Raw genomic sequence first — 16281 nt, forward strand, 5'->3', positions numbered from 1 at the left:
TGTTTTACTTTCAGACTGTTCTTTCTGAAAATAATTTTGTAAAGTTGTATCCAAGTAAGTGTCTGTTTATTTTGCACAGCTAAAGTCCGATTTATTCAAGAAACCTTTTGCTAGTTAACATTTCAAGAATCAATGGCACAATTCCTAAATAGTTAAAGTGCCCTTTTTTACTTCTTCTTTCTCCTGCTCCTCCTTAGCTTCTCCTTTGAAATCCACCTTGTTAATCACAGACTTTAAAACATCCTCTTTTCACTTTCACTTTTCACTTTTTTTTTGGTTTCTCTAAATCACATTGGTTAAAGATAAAGACACCTAGCTGCACATCACAAGTTCACATTTCTGGTAATTGTGGGAAGTATTTTGCATGCTGTATGTGATTGAAGGATGAGAGAGATGTCGAGATTCATCACTCAAAATGAAAGCCCCAGCTTCTGAACCAATAGGTTGACTATCTACAAAGTGCTCGTGAACACGCCTTTCAATTCCATAAAAATTTATGCAGGTGCATAAAGAATTGGAGAGACTTGTTCTGGAGCTGCTCCGGCCTAAGGTCAGGCCACACTTAGATCCCTTCCAGTTCGCCTACCAGCCCCGATTAGGAGTTGAGGATGCCATCGTCTACCTGCTGAACTGTGTCTACGCCCACCTGGACATGCCAGCGAGCACTGTGAGGATCGTGTTTTTTGACTTCTCCAGTGCATTCAACATCATCCGCCCTGCTCTGCTGGGGGAGAAGCTGACAGCGATGCAGGTGGATGCTTCCCTGGTATCATGGATTCTTGATTACCTGACTGGCAGACCACAGTATGTGTGCTTGCAGCACTGTGTGTCTGACAGAGTGATCCATTTACACCTCGGACTTCAACTACTGCACAGAGTCTTGTCATCTTCAGAAGTTTTCAGATGACTCTGCCATAGTTGGATGCATCAGCAAGGGAGATGAGGCTGAGTACAGGGCTATGGTAGGAAACTTTGTCACATGGTGTGAGCAGAATTATCTGCAGCTTAATGTGAAAAAGATTAAGGAGCTGGTGGTAGACCTGAGGAGAGCTAAGGTACCAGTGACCCCTGTTTCCATCCAGGGGGTCAGTGTGGATATGGTGGAGGATTACAAATACCTGGGGATATGAATTGACAATAAACTGGACTGGTCAAAGAACACTGGGGCTATCTACAAGAAGGGTCAGAGGCGTCTCTATTTCCTGAGGAGACTGAGGTCCTTTAACATCTGCCGGACGATGCTGAGGATGTTCTATGAGTCTGTGGTGGCCAGTGCTATCATGTTTGCTGTTGTGTGCTGGGGCAGCAGGCTGAGGGTAGCAGACACCAACAGAATCAACAAACTCATTCGTAAGGCCAGTGATGTTGTGGGGATGGAACTGGACTCTCTCACGGTGGTGTCTGAGAAGAGGATGCTGTCTAAGTTGCATGGCATCTTGGTCAATGTCTCCCATCCACTACATAATGTACTGGGTGGGCACAGGAGTACATTCAGCCAGAGACTCATTCCACCGAGATGCAGCACAGAGCGTCATTGGAAGTCATTCCTGCCTGTGGCCATCAAACTTTACAACTCCTCTCTTGGAGGGTCAGACACCCTGAGCCGATAGGCTGGTCCTGGACTTATTTCATAATTTACTGGCACAATTTACATATAATTATTTAACTATTTATGGTTCTATTACTATTTATTACTTATGGTGCAACTGTAACAAAAACCAATTTCCCCTGGGATCAATAAAGTATGACTATGACAATGACTATGAATTCGTTTTGGTATATGACGAACAAATTTGAATTGCAAAGTGTGTTTACTTTTGTACTGATTCCTGTCCACTGAATTTCAGACAGTGATTGAACACTCCCACTGTTATTATCTGTTTCAATGTGGAATTCTTCTTCTGAGATTGTCAAGTTTATTGATAGTTCATGTTTGGTTTAATTCACTAAATTTTCAGTTAGCACTGCTTATTGAGACAGCAGTTTGCATCTCATCCATACTGTGTTTGTGAAATTTGATGTATATCAGTGCTCTATGAACCATTAATTATAAGCTACTTCAAATAAATAATTTTATTCATCTTAACAAAAACAGCTTTGTAAGCTTGGGCCCTAGCCTGGCTTTTGCAGTGTCTAAGGATTTTGACTTCCAAACAAGCAATCATCAATTGTATGAGAATACAGGAATCAGAGAAGGCCATTTGGCCCATCAAGCCTGCCCTTACATTCATTTATACATCATCTGTGGGTACCACAATTCCAATTATAAGCCTTGCATTTGTACTAAATATTGTAATAGTTGCAAAACGTAATTCCACATTTTGCTCAACTTCGCATTGAAAAAAAATGAATCCTCCTTCATAACTGAGCATTATAATTATGTTTATGCCCTGACATTTTTTGATCCCCTATCGGGAGAATAGTTTCTCTCCATCCTGCAACATGTTAAATGCATTGATCAAATCCCTACTCACTCACCTATGGTTGCATTTCATGTCAGTGTAATTCACAACCAGTGGAGAATAATTGAGTATTTGTCAATCAGGCTCAGTGACCATTTGATTAGCTTCTCTGGATCTTCTGTGCTCTGGCCTAGCATGCGCCTTGGGTATAAAATTAAAACCTGACCTGAACTTCATCCAACTGTGGCTTATGTTTAATAAGTCGACGTTTCGGGCCGAGACCTTTCATCAGGACTGATGAAGGGTCTTGGCCTGAAACGCTGATTGTTTACTCTTTTCCATAGATGGTGCCTGGCCTGCTGAGTTCCTTCAGCGTTTTGTGTGTGTTGCTTGCATTTCCAGCATCTGCAGATTTCCTCATCTCTTATAACAAGGAGTTTTCATCAACTGAATTGCCACTCACTAGATTTTTTTTTGTCTTTTTGCACCATTATCAGTAAATTCTAGAGACTGTTGTCCCAGGATATCGGCAGCTCCTGCGATACTCAAACCACCCTGTCTGGCACCAGCATTGTGAAAATCACTTTCATCACATTTCTTACCCACATCTGATATTTAGTCTGAACAACTGAACCTCTTGACCATGTCTGCATGCCCTTATGCATTGGGTTACTGCTACATGATTGGCTGATTAGATATTTGCATTAACAAGCAAACATACAGGTGTACCTAATAAAATGGCTACTGAGTGTACATAGACTATAATAAGGCTCTTGATAGACTCAAGAGCAAGTTGGCACATTGAATCCAAAATTGGTTTGTTAATAGGAGGCAAAGTGTGATAGTAGAGAATTTATTTTATTATTGCAAGGCTGTGACCAGCTGAGAAACTTACTATGTAATATATATTATGTAATATATGATTTGGATATGAATCTGGGAATTATATTTGGTAAGTCTGCAGATGCACAAGAAGTGATTCTGTTGAAGAGGATAATCATCGATTATAGGATGACATTCAATCAGTTGATAAAACTGTGAAAGCAATAGCAGATGGAATTTAACCCTGATAAATGTGAGGTGATGCACTTTAGGAGGAACAATAAGAGTAGGGCATACACAAGGAATGGCACTACTCTGGAGAGTATTAAAGCACAGAAGGACCTCAGTGTACAAGTCCAAGGTTCTCATATAAAATGCTTGTGTTCATTAGCAAGGCATAGAATATAAGAGCAGGGAGGTTATGCAATAATTTTGTAGAACATTGGTTAAAGTACAGCTTAAAGTATGTTGTAAAGTTGCTACACTATAAAAAGTGTGTGATTTCACTAGAGAGGGTGCTGAATGGGGACACCTCTTTTTCCCTTATTGGGGAGGGAGAGAGCCTATGGTATGTTGAATTACTAGGTGAATGAGTAGTCTTTGGGGTACTGCAAGTCTCTGTCTTTATTGATGCTTGCTGCATGCTTGAGTGCTCGGTGAAGGGTGATGCTTTTTAGCTGGTAGTGGGGCGGGGTGGTCACTTTGCTGCTGGTTGTGCATGGGAGGGGGGAGCTTGTGGCGTTCTAATGTTTTAACTGTCACTCATTCTTTGAGGCACTCCTCTGTTTGTCGATGTTTGCAAAGAAAAAGAATTTCAGGATGTATATTGTATACATTTCTCTGACTTTAAATGTACCTATTGAAAAGGATTCACTGGGATGTTGTGTGGGGTGGAACATTTCAGTCATGAATCGAGACTGAATGGGTTTCCTTGAGGTGGAGAAGGCTGAGGGGAGGGGGAATCTGGTAAAGTTATCCAAAATTTGAAAGGCACAGATAAGGTAGATGGTAAGGAATGCTGCAGAGGATATCTAAAACTACAAGGCATAGCCTTTTCATCCAAAGCATAGTTGGAAGCTAGACCACACTTCCTGACTGGGTGGCTGAGGAAGGCACTCCCACAACTTTTAATCAATATCTCGAATGAGCATTTGAACTGCCAAAGATATAGAAACATCATCATTGGCTGGTTCCCTTCCAAGTCAGTCAAATATCACAACTCCATCAGCATCACTCAGTAGTACCATGGTGTTGTGTGAAATCAGGTTCATGGGTTCGATGAGTTGGACTAGAAGACAATCACTACTGGTAAGTAAATTATCTGTTTATTTACAGGACAAGACAAACACTAAACATTCTGTAAATGGTTCCGGTTGCTTTGAGTTACAAATACTTAGCTAAAGTGTGCACCCGGGCCCTCCCTTACTGCAACACACTTCCACTCTTCCCATGGCACCATCTGTGACCTAGTCCCTGGTGACCCAGAGAGCATAAAGTGACCAGTTGTTTTCAACATGCTAGGTTTATAGTCTACTGGCACTTTGACATCATCAGCTAAACAGCAGCTAGTGGGAGAGGCTGCAGTGCTTTTTAAGCTGGGCAGTCCCTATGGGGGAGCGGCTTTCAATGAACAGGTAGGATGGACACTTCCTGAAACATCCCACCCCTGAAAGGATGCAACACCATGACAACCACTCCCAGTCCTCACGGACGCCCCACTCTGCTACATACAAAATGTAACAGAATTATCAGACCACTAGTTGCTATGTAGCTTACTACAGTAGTCCACCAACCTCCCAGTGCCACATTGTCTTAACGTTTGGCTGATGCATACGCGAATGTCTCATGTCCACCATTTTGCAAAGGTGTGCTTTTAACTTCAATTTATTGTGTGCAATCTACAATACACATTAAGAACTGAAGACTGGTTCTTGCTTGAATTTTAATATCTGCTATATTTCATATAACTCCAGAATATTCCTTACCTTACCCTCTTCTTGACCCCTGGACAGAAATCTTGTCCCAGGAAAGGCAGTCTTTAAGGAGGATTTAATTAAGGAGGATTTAATTAAGTAGGGCTGCAAAAATGTCCTTCAGTTCAGATCCCTTTGCCAATTACTAACCTATGTACACCTACATTACACTTGCTAACATTCCTATCTACAAGACTGCTCAGACATGGCAATAAAATGTTGCAGGAATTTTATCACTTCCTATCCATCCTTCAATCTCTGATAACTAAGACTATCTGTAGGTCAGTAAATCACTCTGTGGGTAGGGTCACAGCAGGGTGACTTTGTTTCATGTTCACCCACAACAGTTCGCATTCCATGCCATGGCAGAAAATTATCAGTATAATCCGAAAACCAGTCTCTCAGTCTCTTCAATCAATCTCCAGGAGGGTTTGTGGTGGTCTCTACTTAAATGCCTGCAAGGACTTCCTGGACTTCTTTTCGATTGCTAGCCCAACCACTGAAAAGCCCAGCTCAGTTGTGTTCATTCCTCATTCTGGCTGAGGAGGCTCCCTTCTGACACTAATTGCAATCTCTTCTCTTTCTCAATCTGCCTCGACATTGGGGTTGTGAAACGAACAAGGGGTGGAACCTAAAGTCTCTGCGATAACTCGGATATCTCCCATCTATTTTCCCAATATCTTACTATTCTGATCTATATAACTGATCATTTGCCTTCCAGCAGCAGCTTTCAATACAAAGCATTATTATTGTTATATTTTAACAATATTATATTCATGATCTGCTGTCACACTCTCTTGGTGGTTTCTATATTTGCTTTCCCGTTCCTTTTCATTCACAGGCCTTCTTCTGTCAGGAAACCAATGATGGTTATTTAAATTTCATGTAATGTGATTGTTAGTGGGCTGACTCACTTGGTCTGCCTTCTCCCTTTGGTCCGCTATGGTACTTTACATTTTATGAGACACACGCTGTGACTATGTCTCATCTTTGCAAAGTTCTTTCCAAAAGAACTAAAGCTCAATCAGTCCATTGACAATACCCAATATATACAGTATATATTTACCCCTGTAGAACATTCTTATTAGGAACAACAATGTTGTGGTTCAAGCCCACACCCCAACCCCACTTCCCCCAAATTTTCCAATTTTCCTCCAAAAACAAATTTCAAATTCTCAATTTGAGTATGCACAAATCACCAATCTCCCAAAATGGCAGTTCCTTCTAGAATGTGAGAATCTCATATCCGAAATACAGACATTCATGTTTTCATTATCTTAACCTGGATTCCACATGGCCAGTATGACATCTGCGTCTCTGTCTCTCCAATACCCATTTCAAAGCTGAGAAATAAATAAAGACAAACTTCAAACACAGATAAAGCAAACAAAAATCGATGCTTAGACTTTTCTTCTTTCTGAAGCTTCAATGAACTAAAAAATATTTCAAACAGACATTTAATATACAATAAACACATTCCAAAGAACAGAGGAAAAGATGGATGGATGCGGCCCCTAAACCCACACATTCACGTGACTTCTCAAAGAGACTGCCACTTAGGGTAAGACATCCTGCAAATTCATTTCACATCAAGTAACACAAATCTCCCTCTGGATTATTTCAAACACCCTTCCCATATAAATTTAACAAACACTTGACAGACTTTGTGCTCATTCATGTACACACACACACACACTCAAAAGTGATCTCATGTTTTGCCACCCCTCACAACGTTTTTCAAACTCAAACCATTCATACTTTATTATGGTGGGGCAGGTGGAGGTGTTTACAGGACAAATAACCCAGCTTCCCAAAGGGTGGGGCAGGAAGGCTCCAGCCACCATGCGACCATTCCTGCCACTAAAGGTCTTCGAGTGCTTTTGCAGAGGTTGCAGTGAGTGATATGGGGAACCCTGAGCAGAATGGAAGGAATCCTGCAGAGAATGGGGGTGGGTGCTTAGAGAATGACCCTTCTCCCTGAACAGCCTCCTTGCCTCTCTTCCCCTGCCAGTACTCCACCCTCATGGTATAGAGGGTGGAAGGTGGATCCATTCCTACCTGTTCCCTCGGGACTCTAACTCTGAGCAACACCAAAAACATGTCTTCATGGATCATACAGAGCCCTCCACCCCCACACTATGTGCCTAATTACTATATCCTCCATGTAGGTAATCAGATGGCGATATCGATGCTATCCTTTGTTACTGGCCCCTTTAAATGTGGAGCGGCTGCTTTAACCAAAAGCTAAACATGGGTCTAAGAGGCAAGAAGGTGGCGGCAGCAGACGTGCAACCAAAAGCTCTTGGGCAAGGTTTAACTGACACAGTTTGTGGATTAGATGCTGTAGTTCATGTTATGATGTGATTCAGGAGACCCCTTTTTTTATTGCTACTTTGTGCGATTTTGATCAGCTCTGCAGCCTGCAGTCAATGAATGATGTAGCGCTAAATTGAACTGAACTGAACTGGACTGTTTCAATGACTCTGTGGTTTGACGTTTTATATTCTGTTTTTCACTCTTTCGCAATTTGTGCAATTTTTTAAATATATAAACACACACATTAGGTGTTAGATGTTTTCTCTGAACAGTTTCCTTGTTGTTTCCCCATTTCATGACTGTCTGTGGGAAGATACATACACATACTTACTTCGATAATAAATGTACTTTGAGTCTTTAAGTACTCTACCATGGTGAAGGTTAATCTCTGACCCTCCAGTGGATCACTGCCACCATTGTACAAACTCATAGCCAAGGCCCCCTGGCAAAGGGTGTTAGTCCCTTCCTCTACTGTGCTCCTGTCCTCCTAGGGCTGCAAATCCCACTCAAAGCAAAGGGAATACCTGACCATAACTGCCACTAACACGCCGCCCCATTGCGATTCATCACCCCTGTGGGGAGCGGGTGGCATTCTCAGGACATTGTTAATCTCATGGTGGGATGAAATCCAACCACCCCCCAGGACACCCAGTGCCCTGTTAGATATATTTATTTCAGCACTGCCCGCATCCCAGATCCTCAGCAACAACGTGGTCAGAGACTCCCCTGGTTCTGCCTATACCTGTCTCCCAGTTCCACCAGTTCCTTTGCGGAGCACTCTCTGATAGGAATCATCTCAGTGAGATCCACTGAGTTATCCCCTCCAGCTCCCTCTCACCTCAGCCTGCTGCTCCTCCTCACCCTCATCCTGGGAGGATGGATGGCCCGTGGTCTGGCAGTTCCCTTGCCAGATGTGGGATGTGTGGCCTTTGGTCTGGCCTGTACTGGTACGGCTGCAGAGAGGGATAGGTGGAACCGTGAGGCTCTGTTCTAACCTCTCTTCCCCAAACTCACCATATTCCCAAATGTCCCCATCTTCCATCCACGTGTCGTAGTCCTCTCCCTGCAACATCAGGGCTTGGACCTTAACGTAGTCCAGCCTCTAACTGTTGCATCTTTCCTAGCGAACAGGCCATTTCTGTACTCCTATCCTCTTACCTTTTAGCCAGAGTCTGCGCTGACCATGGTAACACATTGCTGGTGTAGCACCTCCACTTTGTTCCTCAAGCCATCTGTCCCTTTCTCCTTGTATTGCTACTTCACTGCGGCTGCCCGCAACCAGAACGCGGTCCTCTGGCTCGGCTTTCTCTGGGGAACACGACCTCGTAAAGTACAGACACAACGTACTGTCCCATTTTGATCCTGTGGGAGTCTAGCTTGTCCGACCAGTCCGCTGGTGTCCTATGGCCTGCAAGTAGATTGGTGAGGCTGCCGAATCCCACACTGTGGTCAGTTACCCTGGGACTCAGCGCTCCTCACATGGAGAATTACCTCTCTTATTTTGCCTTTATACATATTAATCACCGAACCCTACTTGGCACACCAACTATTGTGTGAAATCAAGTTTGCGGGTTCAGTGAGTGAGGACCGAGGAGACTCATTCCTGGTAAGTAAGTTACCCATGTATTTACAGGACCACACAAACAATAAACATTCAGTAAACCATTCAGCTTATGCTCAGTTACAAATACTTATCTAAAGTGTGCTCCCAGGCCCCTCTGACTGCAGCACACATCTTCTCTTTTCATTCCACCATATGCAAGCTGATCCATGGTGACCCAGAGAACAAAAAGAGCTAGATTTATACTCTTTTGGCACCGTGATGCCATCACTAAATGGCATTTAGTGGGAGGGGATGCAATAATCTTAAATGGGCCAATCCCTAGCTAGCATGGGGGAGCAGCTTTCAATGAACAGGTAAGATGGACACACTGCAACACATGACAATATCTTTACTGGAGGAATATGGTTCACCTGTGCTTTTTCAACGGGAACTTGGTATGGGGAATACCCACTAGGCTTTCTCATGACATAGCTCTTATATATATATATATATATCTTAACATGTCTTGAAACAAAGAATTAAAATGTGACTGAAACTAATTTTGTGTACATCATTTTCACACACACATTTTTATGTAAGTCTACACATTCTATTTTCAGAAGAAATTATTTTTTTCTTTTATTGGAAGAGGTTGCAAATATTTGTTTTTCTTCTCTTTAAAGGGCATTTTCTGACTAAATTGACTGTTTTTCACTGAATAATACTTTTGCCTGCTCATGTATCAAGTGGTTCATTTGCTGTCAGGATAATTTACCGTTCTGCTAAACCATTGGCTGACAATAACTTCGTCCTCTGCTCAGTTATAAAATAGAAACCCGACCTGAACTCAACCCCAACATGATCAATCTGAGCTGAGGGGTTATACCTTTTGTATAGCTTGATTTGGGACAACTGAGAATAGGCAGCCAATCTGCTCAGGTCACATAAACATAGCTTCAATTAAAAAAGGGCAGACTTTCAAATAAATGATTTTTATTGAAATGAAGAGGGCTCTACTTGCATAGAATTTTTTTTTGTCTCATACCAGCACAAATCCCTGAAATTCTCTGTCCCAGTGATCATTAGAAGTATACAAGGTGAAAACAGATAATATTTGGAAGTCCAAGGAATTGGAAGCTGTGGGGTACTGGTACAGATGAGGAGTTAAGATTAGAAGAGATTAATTACTATCACATAAAATAGGGCAGCTTGAAGGCCCTGATGGCCGGCTGACATCTGCTCCTGTTTTCTTGTGCTCTTGACTTACGGAATGCAGAACTAAATAAAATCCATGAGGAATACAGCTGATCCTCTAACAATTTTGACGGTTACATACATGTATATCACAACATCTGTGCCAAATCCACTTGAATCTCCGGTCACAGAATGGCTCCCAGTGCTGCTGGTCTTCTCGATTTTGTCTGATGTAGCAAACCAATGGGCAATTACTGCTTCACAAGTGGATCTTTAGATTTATTTTCCTCACAAGTTATGGTAGAGCAGTGGTCCCCAACCACCGGGCCGCAAAGCATGTGCTACCGGGCCGTGAGGAAACAATATGAGTCAGCTGCACCTTTCCCTCATTCCCTGTCAGCACTGTTGAACTTGAACATAGGGTTGCCAACGCTTCCATATTTGCTGGGACATCCCATATATTGGGCTATATTGGTTTGTCCCGTATTTCTGCCGCTAAGGTAGAGCGTTCCTATGAAACCTTTCGTGCTGAAATGGCGTGAAGCGAAGAAGCAATTACCATTAATTTATATGGGAAAATTTTTTGCGCGTTTCCAGACCCAAAAAAAATAACCTAACAAATCATACCAAATAACACATAAAACCGAAAATAAATAACACTAACATGTAGTAAAAGCAGGCATGATATGATAAATACACAGCCTATATAAAGTAGAAATAATGTATGTACAGTATAGTCGGAAAGATGAAGGCAAAAGTGATTTGCGCGGGGGGGTGAAATCGGTACGTACGCGCATGCGCACATCACATGCTCAGTCACGTATGCGCATACAGGTGCCTGCGCAAGGCTTCATGGTCATGGTAGTCTTTTGGGGTAAAGTGTCCCGAGATTTGACTGCTACTTTTGTCCCTTATTTGGGAGTGAGAAAGTTGACAACCCTAACTGTAAAAGACATGTTGAGGTGATTATAACCCTACTTGATCACGTCGCCCCCACCACCGGTCGGCCGGTCTGCAAGAATATTGTCAATATTAAACTGGTCCACAGTGCAAAAAAGGTTGGGGACCCCTGTGGTAGAGGCTAACAACTGGAAAGCTATTGCTTCATTTTATTATCACAGATATTTTACACCGATGAGTAAAAAATCTTTAGAGTAAAAGCCGACTTGTTCCTTTGTGTATTTGACAATGCCTCAGTGTGTGTGCTTTCACAAATGGTTAGAATGGAAGTGACACCATGAAATTTTGCAAGCCTCCAGCTGATATCTCAAAGAAAACCTATTGATCCTTCTGCCAGAAGCAGGTCGAGCTAGGAGATAGGCACAGAGAGGGAGCTGTTGTATCACAATTGTTGAAACAATCATAGGCTAAATTGTGCAATTATCTGCCCAGTATTTCTTATTGATGATCTTACGGGATGATGTGTGGCTAAAGAGATGCGTTATCAAATGAAGTACTGAAATTTTAGATGGCTTTCCAAGGTTGCCCTCATCTGGAAGCTGTTAAGTTCCAGGAGAAAGGTTTTACCACTGCCAACAGTTCAGAAAGAAAATCAAGAGAAGCTCTGTTGAATTTAAGGGATGAACAAATTAACTTACCATGATGCATGTGCCCCACTGGGGAGCAGTAGTGCTTGTGTATCTGTCCAGGCCAGACTGCCGGGAACATTGATCAGAGTAACCAACATACAATGATGGTGAGAGCCAAGTAGGCTGGTATGAACAACATGTTGGTGATGCTAAATTGTTTTAAGCACATTTGGATGGATTGGGGCAATAGGGCCAGCTTCAGTGAATGTTGCTCAACTCTAATAGTGTGCATGGGCAGGGACATGGTCTCATCGAAAATAATTACTTGCCTGAGAGAGAGAGTGGAAACATTGCCAGTGGTGAAAGAGGGGCATTTGAGTCTTCTCCCACAATGCTCTCTAATACTTGATAACCCTTAGTAAGTACCTAAACCTCAAGCAAACATAGTTTTAAGCCATGGGTACAGAATTGTGACTTATAAAAAATATCTCTAATTGTCCTTGTCGTAGACTATAAGTGGAATCCTGTGTCCAGCTTTGAACTGAGAAGCTCTGGGCAGATACTGAGAAGTGTCGAGTTTAGGTCTGTAAACATACGACATATGACATCTGCAAAGGTGTAACATTGACAGATTTGCTCCAGTACACTTTTCCTCACCTCTGCTGACTCACCCAGCTACCCACACATGCCTCATCACTATCCAAATCCTAGACTTCCCTGCTCTGGGCCTAAGAAAAGACCAATGGAAACATAGAAACATAGAAACATAGAAAATAGGTGCAGGAGTAGGCCATTCAGCCCTTCGAGCCTGCACCGCCATTTATTATGATCATGGCTGATCATCCAACTCAGAACCCCGCCCCAGCCTTCCCTCCATACCACCTGACCCCTGTAGGCACAAGGGCCATATCTAACTCCCTCTTAAATATAGCCAATGAACTGGCCTCAACTGTTTCCTGTGGCAGAGAATTCCACAGATTCACCACTCTCTGTGTGAAGAAGTTTTTCCTAATCTCGGTCCTAAAAGGCTTCCCCTCTATCCTCAAACTGTAGCCCCTCGTTCTGGACTTCCCCAACATCGGGAACAATCTTCCTGCATCTAGCCTGTCCAATCCCTTTAGGATTTAATACGTTTCAATCAGATCCCCCCTCAATCTTCTAAATTCCAACGAGTACAAGCCCAGTTCATCCAGTCTTTCTTCATATGAAAGTCCTGCCATCCCAGGAATCAATCTGGTGAACCTTCTTTGTACTCCCTCTATGGCAAGGATGTCTTTCCTCAGATTAGGGGACCAAAACTGCACACAATACTCCAGGTGTGGTCTCACCAAGGCCTTGTACAACTGCAGTAGTACCTCCCTGCTCCTGTACTCGAATCCTCTCGCTATAAATGCCAGCATACCATTCGCCTTTTTCACCGCCTGCTGTACCTGCATGCCCACTTTCAATGACTGGTGTATAATGACACCCAAGTCTCATTGCACCTCCCCTTTTCCTAATCGGCCACCATTCAGATAATAATCTGTTTTCCTATTTTTGCCACCAAAGTGGATAACTTCACATTTATCCACATTAAATTGCATTTGCCATGAATTTGCCCACTCACCCAACCTATCCAAGTCACCCTGCATCCTTTTAGCATCCTCCTCACTGCTAACACTGCCACCCAGCTTCGTGTCATCTGCAAACTTGGAGATGCTGCATTTAATTCCCTCATCCAAGTCATTAATATATATTGTAAACAACTGGGGTCCCAGCACTGAGCCTTGCGGTACCCCACTAGTCACCGCCTGCCATTCTGAAAAGGTCCCGTTTACTCCCACTCTTTGCTACCTGTCTGCTAACCAATGCTCCACCCACACCAATACCTTACCCCCAATACCATGTGCTTTAAGTTTGCACACTAATCTCCTGTGTGGGACCTTGTCAAAAGCCTTTTGAAAATCCAAATATACCACATCCACTGGTTCTCCCCTATCCACTCTACTAGTTACATCCTCAAAAAATTCTATGAGATTCGTCAGACATGATTTTCCTTTCACAAATCCATGCTGACTTTGTCCGATCATTTCACCGCTTTCCAAATGTGCTGTTATCACATCCTTGATAACTGACTCCAGCAGTTTCCCCACCACCGACGTTAGGCTAACCGGTCTATAATTCCCCGGTTTCTCTCTCCCTTTTTTAAAAAGTGGAGTTACATTAGCCACCCTCCAATCCTCAGGAACTAGTCCAGAATCTAACGAGTTTTGAAAAATTATCACTAATGCATCCACTATTTCTTGGGCTACTTCCTTAAGCATTCTAGGATGCAGACCATCTGGCCCAGAGGATTTATCTGCCTTCAATCCCTTCAATTTACCTAACACCACTTCCCTACTAACATGTATTTCGCTCAGTTCCTCCATCTCACTGGACCCTCTGTCCCCTACTATTTCTGGAAGATTATTTATGTCCTCCTTAGTGAAGACAGAACCAAAGTAATTATTCAATTGGTCTGCCATGTCCTTACTCCCCATAATCAATTCACCTGTTTCTGTCTGTAGGGGACCTACATTTGTCTTTACCAGTCTTTTCCTTTTTACATATCTATAAAAGCTTTTACAGTCCGTTTTTATGTTCCCTGCCAGTTTCTTCTCCTAATCTTTTTTCCCCTTCCTAATTAAGCCCTTTGTCCTCCTCTGCTGAACTCTGAATTTCTCCCAGTCCTCAGGTGAGCTACTTTCTTTGGCTAATTTGTATGTTTCTTCTTTGGAATTGATACTATCTCTAATTTCTCTTGTCAGCCACGGGTGCACTACCTTCCTTGATTTATTCTTTTGCCAAACTGGGATGAACAATTGTTGTAGTTCATCCATGCAACCTTTAAATGTTTGCCATTGCATATCCACCGTCAATCCTTTAGGTGTCATTTGCCAGTCTATCTTAGCTAATTCACGTCTCATACCTTCAAAGTTACCCCTCTTTAAGTTCAGAACCTTTGTTTCTGAATTAACTATCTCACTCTCCATCTTAATGAAGAATTCCACCATATTATGGTCACTCTTACCCAAGGGGCCTCTCACAAGATTGCTAATTAACCCTTCCTCATTGCTCAAAACCCAGTCCAGAATATCCTGCTCTCTAGTTGGTTCCTCGACATGTTGGTTCAAAAAACCATCCTGCATACATTCCAAGAAATCCTCTTCCTCAGCACCAATACCCTTGTTAATTTCCAGTGCCAGTGGTAGGGGTCATAAAACATTACTTCTGCAGCTACTGTTGTGGCTTCAATCTTCTGTACTTTTGGCTGTCCGTGGTGGTCAGAAATGGACATGCAGATCCTGGGAATAGGAGGCCCCTCGGAAAATCTTTGATCACTGTTTCACTACCAAATCTGGGAGTGTTCTGGTTGATGGATTTTACTGGTAACCTATGGATATCTTGCTGGGTGCCTTGTACATTAAGGTCAAACTAGTTTCTCAAATTGGCAGTGAAGCTAGAATGTACAAATGTTCCTCCTGCCCTGTTTACGTACAACACCTCACACCAACTACAGGCACAGGTCAAGTGCCTCAACATTGCAGAGAATTTCGTAAAGGTGTAGAAGTTCTTATTTTTTATATTTGTACCGGAGAGCTGAATTCTCCTGCCTGGGTGTAATGAATTAGGGAAGGGTCATGATAATCTGAATGTATTCAGATATGGCTGTGATACTTCAAAATCCCTTTTGTTGCTTTCAAATACAACAATCTGAATATTCTGATAGAACTGCAGAGGGGAGTTTTAATTAAAAATTCATTGTCAAATTTTGTAAAGCTTTTTATTAAGTCATGACTTTGATTTTAAACAATAAAATTCAAAAACTGTGAGTTCTTGAAACGTCTGAATGTGTTAATTTCTTAAAAGACTTCAATGTATGATGCCAAGCATAACTTTGCAACTATTCAGTTATCTATTTTTAATCTATATTTTACTTATCTGTGGGTGGAATCATTTGAAGTAAAATTTTATTGATATTGTTTAATATTTTGTGCTTGATAATGCAAACCTTTGTAAAAAATGGATAGGCTCACAATAACATTAACTTTTTATTGAGATAACTTCGATGCTTTTTCTCCATCAACATTAAATATGCTTTATGAAGCTAGTTTTGACAAAACATCAAAATAAGTTATGGTTTTTAATGTATAAAACAAATACTACAGCATGGAAGTTGATTAATGTTTTATATGCAGCAAGGCCCCAGGACTTACTTCAAGTTTTGTATTTGGCAACGTTATGGAAAGAAGGTGACATTCTTCTTTCTGACATTGTTATGGAGGACAGCTGAGATGAAGGTAAAAGATGAGGAACTTTGGGTTTTTCAGCTTGCAGGAATGTCAGCAGTTAACTCCAGTCCTTGAGTTGGAACTTTATTAATTAAACACCAGGTTCTTCTACTTTCATTAACATAAATATGAATAATTGAGGGAAGGTATCTTCTCTTTAGAAACAAATGGGAACTCATGTTATTTAAAGAA

The 16281-nt window shown here is 42.0% G+C and overlaps 1 protein-coding gene across 2 annotated transcripts in view; it reads left to right on the forward strand.

Moving 5' to 3' along the window:
- frmpd4 (FERM and PDZ domain containing 4) overlaps positions 1-16281 on the forward strand; it is a 739421-nt gene that overhangs the window by 159505 nt on the left and 563635 nt on the right. The gene's annotated exons all lie outside the window — the stretch shown is intronic.

This window comes from Mobula hypostoma, chromosome 6 (genome assembly GCF_963921235.1).
Source record: "Mobula hypostoma chromosome 6, sMobHyp1.1, whole genome shotgun sequence".
NCBI lineage: Eukaryota > Metazoa > Chordata > Chondrichthyes > Myliobatiformes > Myliobatidae > Mobula > Mobula hypostoma.